The sequence below is a fragment of the Zootermopsis nevadensis genome, unplaced genomic scaffold (assembly GCF_977971745.1).
Source record: "Zootermopsis nevadensis isolate Lab colony 2312 unplaced genomic scaffold, Znev_1.0 Znev_ptg000016l, whole genome shotgun sequence".
Lineage (NCBI taxonomy): Eukaryota > Metazoa > Arthropoda > Insecta > Blattodea > Termopsidae > Zootermopsis > Zootermopsis nevadensis.
In genome coordinates this window covers 15,004,899-15,011,420 of record NW_028259148.1, presented here as the reverse complement: position 1 = coordinate 15,011,420, position 6,522 = coordinate 15,004,899, and the positions used below count along the sequence as shown (strand labels likewise).

General features: G+C 41.4%; 1 protein-coding gene across 1 annotated transcript in view; it reads left to right on the top strand.

Annotated features, from left to right (window-relative positions):
* LOC110826550 (limbic system-associated membrane protein) overlaps positions 1 to 6,522 on the top strand; it is a 580,384-nt gene that overhangs the window by 19,529 nt on the left and 554,333 nt on the right. The gene's annotated exons all lie outside the window — the stretch shown is intronic.

The window sequence follows — 6,522 nt, the reverse complement described above, 5'->3', positions numbered from 1 at the left end:
GGTGAGGAGGCTTGCGTGCTCAAATGACCCTTAGGGCTATGCCGGCCTGAGCTTCGGCTCATGGTAGGGTCACCCAAGCCGGACAGGTCTAAGGAGATGCGCTAGACTAAGAGTGATACCCTGGTCCTCCAGGTTGGGGGTTGGGTGTAGGGCTAACAACCTTTCACCTTTAAAAAAAATATGTGTTACGAAAAAATCAACCAAGCCTCGGATCAGGACGGACTCTTTGGCACGACCACGGCAATTGAAAAAGGACATGAGATTTGGTACCTGGAACATTAGGAGCCTCTATAGGGCTGGGGCACTGAAATCAGTGTGTAGGGAATTAGGGAATTATAAGTTAGACTTAGTGGCAGTGCAGGAAGTGCGATGGGAAGGGGAGGGCACGATCCCAGTGGACAATTTTACATTTTTCTATGGAAAGGGGAATGACAATCATCAGCTAGGGACGGGTTTTTTTGTTCATAGCAGAATTAGGGCAGCAGTTAAGAGAGTAGAATTTGTTAGTGACAGGTTGTCTTACGTAATTTTGGAAGGACGTTGGTGCGACATCATTGTCCTTAATGTTCATGCCCCAACTGAAGACAAAAGCGATGATATCAAGGATAGCTTTTATGAAGAATTGGAATCAGTATTTGATACATTTGGCAAGTATCACATGAAAATTCTGCTAGGAGATTTCAATGCAAAAATTGGGAGGGAGGATATCTTCAAACCCACAATAGGCAGCGAGAGTCTCCATGCACTTAGTAATGATAATGGCGTCAGAGCAGTGACCTTCGCTACGTCAAAAGATTTAATTGTAAAAAGTACAAAATTTCCACACCGTGATGTTCATAAATACACTTGGACTTCCCCAGATGGCAGAACACACAATCAAATAGATCATGTTTTAGTAGATAAGAGAAGGCAGACAAATGTAATTGATGTGAGATCATTCAGAGGAGCAGATTGCGACACTGATCATTGTCTGGTGGTAGCAAAAGTGAGGGAGCGGCTTTCAGTAAGTAGACGAACTAAACAAAATTTTGACACAGAAAGATTTGATTTGAAAAAATTAAGGGAGGGAGAGGCAAAGGAACAATATCAAGTTGAAATTTCGAATAGGTTTCAAATTTTAGAGACAAATGAGGATAATGAAAGTGTGGACATCAACAGGGAGTGGGAAAATGTCAGAAACTGCATCAAAATTTCAGCAAAAGAGAAACTAGGATACTACAGGAGAAAGCAAAATAAACCGTGGTTTGATGAAGAATGTTCAAAATTAATAGATCGAAGGAAGCAAACAAAATTTCAATGTTTGCAGAACCCAAACAAAACAAATGCGGATAATCTATGTAACGTGAGACGTGAGGCTAGTAGAACCTTTAGGACTAAGAAAAGGGAATACCTGAAGGGCAAAATTGCTGAACTTGAGACAAATAATAAGGAAAAAAACATCAGAGACCTGTACAGAGGCATTAATAACTTTAAGAAAGGATATCAACCCCAGACTAATTTGGTAAAGGATGATAGTGGCAATTTGCTTGCAGATCCAATAAAAATTGTGAATAGGTGGAAAAATTTCTTTAGCGAGCTCTTAAATGTTCATAATACTGGTGATATTAGACAGATTAAAATGCATACAGCTGAACTGTTGGTGCCAGAACCTAGCTTAGATGAAGTGGAACTAGCCATTGGGAAGTTGAAAAGTTATAAATCTCCAGGAATTGATCAGATTCCGGCCGAATTAATTAAAGCAGGTGGCAAAGGGTTGCATATGAGGATCCATAAGCTTATTCAGTTAATTTGGGATAAGGAAGAGATGCCACATCAATGGAAGGAATCCATAATTATTCCTATTTATAAGAAGGGGGACAAGACTGAGTGTGGTAATTACCGAGGAATATCGCTGCTATCAACCTCATACAAAATTCTATCCAACATTCTTTTGGCAAGATTAACCCCATATGCGAATGAAACTATTGGGGATCATCAGTGTGGGTTCAGACGAAACAGATCAACGATTGATCAGATCTTTTGCATTCGTCAGATACTAGAGAAAAAATGGGAGTTCGGTGGGACTGTACATCAGTTATTTATAGATTTCAAAAAAGCCTATGACTCTGTGAAGAGAGAAGTGCTATATAATATTCTTATTGAATTTGGTATACCAAAGAAGCTAGTGGGTCTAATAAAAATGTGCTTAAATGAAACCTGCAGCAAAATTCGAGTAGGTAAATATGTATCTGAGACATTCCTCATCAAGAACGGTCTAAAACAAGGAGATGCTTTGTCTCCCTTGCTCTTTAACTTTGCGCTAGAATACGCCATCAGGAAGGTCCAAGGTAGGCAGGAGGGTTTGCAATTGAACGGGACACATCAGCTATTGGCATATGCTGATGATGTTAATTTATTGGGGGACGATATAAATACAATAAAGAGGAACGCAGAAGTTTTACTAGAGGCTGGTAGACAAGTGGGGCTGGAAGTAAATTCAGAAAAAACTAAGTACATGTTAGTATCTCGTCATCAGAAGACAGGCGGGCAAAATTATCTTAGGGTAGCTAATAAATCCTTTGAAAGGGTTACAAAGTTCAAATATTTGGGAACAACAATAACAAATCAAAATGATACTTGTGAGGAAGTTAGGAGGAGACTAAATTCCGGAAATGCTTGCTACTTCTCAGTCCAAAATATTTTGTCTTCCCGTCTGATTTCTAAGAACCTGAAAATTAAAGTATACAAAACAATAATCTTGCCTGTTGTTTTGTATGGGTGCGAAACATGGTCTCTCACTCAGAGGGAGGAACACAGATTGCAGGTGTTTGAGAATCGGGTGTTGAGGAGGATATTTGGGCCTAAGAGGGAAGACGATGGGGCGTGGAGAAAACTGCACAATGACGAGCTTAAAAATCTGTACTGCTCCCCCAGTATTGTGAGGGTGATTAAGTCGAGAAGAGTGAGATGGGCGGGACATGTAGCGCGCATGGATGGGACAAGAGGTGTGCACCGGGTACTGGTTGGGAAACCTGAAGGGAAGAGACCGCTGGGGAGACCTAGACGTAGATGGGAGGATAATCTCAGGCGGGATCTATGGGAGATAGGAGTTGAAGGAAACTGGATTTTGTTGGCCCAGGACAGGGTCCGGTGGAGGGCTTTGGTTAATTCGGTGATGAACCTTCGGGTTCGGTAAGCCATCTAGTTAGTTAGTTAGTTAGTTATATTATTATATATTATATTATATATATTATATATTATATTGTGATTGACGGCCAATTTTAATATATTTTTAATACTATTTAAATAAATCACAATATGACGCATCTACAATATCTTATATTTTACGATTCTCAGTGTAAACAGCGATTATTTCATTGAACATTAACAAAAATTATCTTTGTAAGCGTAAAGTGCTGATATTTGTTTATTTCTGTTGTTGTTGAGTTCTTAGACCTTGCGTAGACGAGCTTTTGGCTTCAAAGGTCATCGGCGACTAATTCTGTAACACTACAACGTCACAATGTTTTGTCATGTCAGGTTCATGGGAAAATGAAACAGGATTTCGTCCTTTGTTTAAAGCAGCAGAGAGAGAAGCAGAATTGAACAAGATGGGGAAGGCGCTCTCCATGACGGAGTATACACAGTTTCGAGACGAGTTTTTTGCAATTTGGCATTCTGAATGCCCCCAGCATTTTCGAACGGCTTTATTGAAAACTTTAATATTATTAACTGCAATTTGTTCTTGAAGAATCTGAACTTATTATTTTTAATTTAATTCTGGGGCTGTTCGTAAGCTATCAGTATTTATAGACGTCAAGATAGCTTATAATTCAGTTAGGAAACGATAAAAAATCATTCTCTTTCACTTCGATATAGCAATGACAATGCATATAGTTAGGCCGATTCAAAATTATTTGTGTTGTAGCTTAAAATTCTCTTGTTTTATTTTTAATATTACTTACATTACGTAAAACCAAATTTGTGACGGTTTTATGTCTGAAACTTGCAGGATTTTATGTCGAAGCATTAAAAAATGGTGAATAACCTTTCTTTTGACTCCATAGACCTGTTCATTACCGAGATAGGTTATTAAATTACCTCTGCAATGGAAGCATAAGGACTCGGTGTTGAATGAACTGCTCTAATCATAAATACCTTCTGCCCCGCCAAATGCAATGTACTCTGTTCCCGACACATGGCCGAGCTCCCATCGTAATCAGGGGATTGGCACACAAACATGTTACGAGTTCAGTCGTGGCAAAGCAGCTGTGAATTTTAGTAGATCAGCACAAACAACAGTAGTGATGTGCTCTTACGCGGCTCGTATTTATGTTGTTCAAATGAATTTTCGAACTTGGCTTGAAATATGACGTCACCACAAATATGGTAAAAGTTTAATCTTTTCTGGACCCTTCGGAATACGTACCACGTAGCTGCCAGAAAAATAAGCGCGAACAAGTTTCCGAAACGTCTTAAATGCACGTGCTTATTATCCAGACGGTGTACAACATCGAAAGAAAGTATTTCGTATGTGCTAGTTTGCTGTGTTTATTTATTTATTTATTTAGTGTTCTGTCTGACGACAGGTCCATATGAACAGGATCCTTCCATCCTTTTCTCGGACTGGGACCTGTTCATATACGTTCTTGGCAGATGATCCAGAAGTGGTTTGCCATTGCCTTCTTCTGTGTGTGAATGGAGTAATTGTTGGGATGCCACGGAGAAAAACTCCGTGTTGCCTAGACCACGGCCTTGTCCAACACAAGTTATAAATTGGGGCACCGCCGGGAATCGAACCCGAGACCCCCAGGATTACAAGGCCAGCGTTCTAACCGCTAGACCACCGTGGGTATCTTTTGCTGTGTTAGGTCAGTTAATTTAAGACGTCTTTAGAATTTATTTGAAAGCCGTCTTCATCTTCAGGGTGTACGGATTAGACTCTGGGACCTGTTATACGTAATTCAGAACGGAATTCTAAAACTGAGTCATTTTTAGACTTTTCGTAGGATGCCTTCGATGGGGGATCGACCCATCTTAAGGGCTGTACCTACGCAGGACAGCAAGAATCAAACCCTGGTAGGTGAGGTCTAAGATTCTCAAGGCGACGAGTATGATAGAATCTGACCGACTTTTGAGAGGTATTTCATGCTTCCGTTATCAGGACAATGACAGCACCTCCGAAACGTCGACCACTGCGCAGTATTCCTGAAGACCTTCAGTCACGTCACTGATTAAGCCACTCGGAGTCAAAATGCGTCTAATTAATACCACTGACGCATATTTGTTGCTTAACGAGGATGGAATTTAGAGGAAGAAATATTTTTGTACATCCAATATGCCGGAAACCGCAACGAGCTGAAATTACTCGTTAAGTTTACGAGCAGAATCAGGCCGGAAAACCGCGAGATGTGGTTGCCCGGACCTGCGCAGTTGAAGTGGGTCGAACAGGAGGGGGGGGGGGGGCGAGAAGTACCACGGATTCAAAACCGTGCCGAATGGGAGGGGGGGGGTGAGACAATTTAGTTCCCACGTTAAAAGTCGTCGTGCGAAAAAAGAAATGAATGTGAATATTTGGGCTCAAAATCCAAGAAACACCAAGAGGACAGAGAATTTTTACGATGAGGTGGTTCACAAGGGTGTTTAAATCTAGCAGGATGGGTGGACCGTGTAGCACGACGGGAGAAATTATCAGACCATTTAGTCGAAAAACCTTGTGTGAACGCTCTGAATACCAAGGCGAAATTGGAGGACATATCAACCAAAAATGTAATGGAAATGCTAAAAACCATGTACACATTTATATATGTACAGAGAATGTTCATATATGTAGGACTTGAGGTTCTCACAGCGGTGAGTATGAAGATTTCCGTCTTCTGGGTTCTTGCGCTGTGTAGTCTGGTCGATGTTAACCAACGTTTCGGAGGTCATACTGCCTCCGTCATCAGGGCGATGAATCGCCCTGATGACGGAGGCAGTATGACTTCTGAAACGTTGGTTAACATCGACCAGACTACACAGCGCAAGAACCCAGAAGACAGAAATCTTCATCGCCCTGATGATGGAGGCAGTATGACTTCTGAAACGTTGGTTAACATCGACCAGACTACACAGCGCAACAACCCAGAAGACAGAAATCTTCATACTCATCGCCCTGATGACGGAGGCAGTATGATCTCTGAAACGTTGGTTAACATCGACCAGACTACACAGCGCAACAACCCAGAAGACAGAAATCTTCATACTCATCGCCCTGATGATGGAGGCAGTATGACCTCTGAAACGTTGGTTAACATCGACCAGACTACACAGCGCAACAACCCAGAAGACAGAAATCTTCATCGCCCTGATGACGGAGGCAGTATGATCTCTGAAACGTTGGTTAACATCGACCAGACTACACAGCGCAACAACCCAGAAGACAGAAATCTTCATCGCCCTGATGACGGAGGCAGTATGATCTCTGAAACGTTGGTTAACATCGACCAGACTACACAGCGCAACAACCCAGAAGACGGAAATCTTCAATGTTCATATAAATCA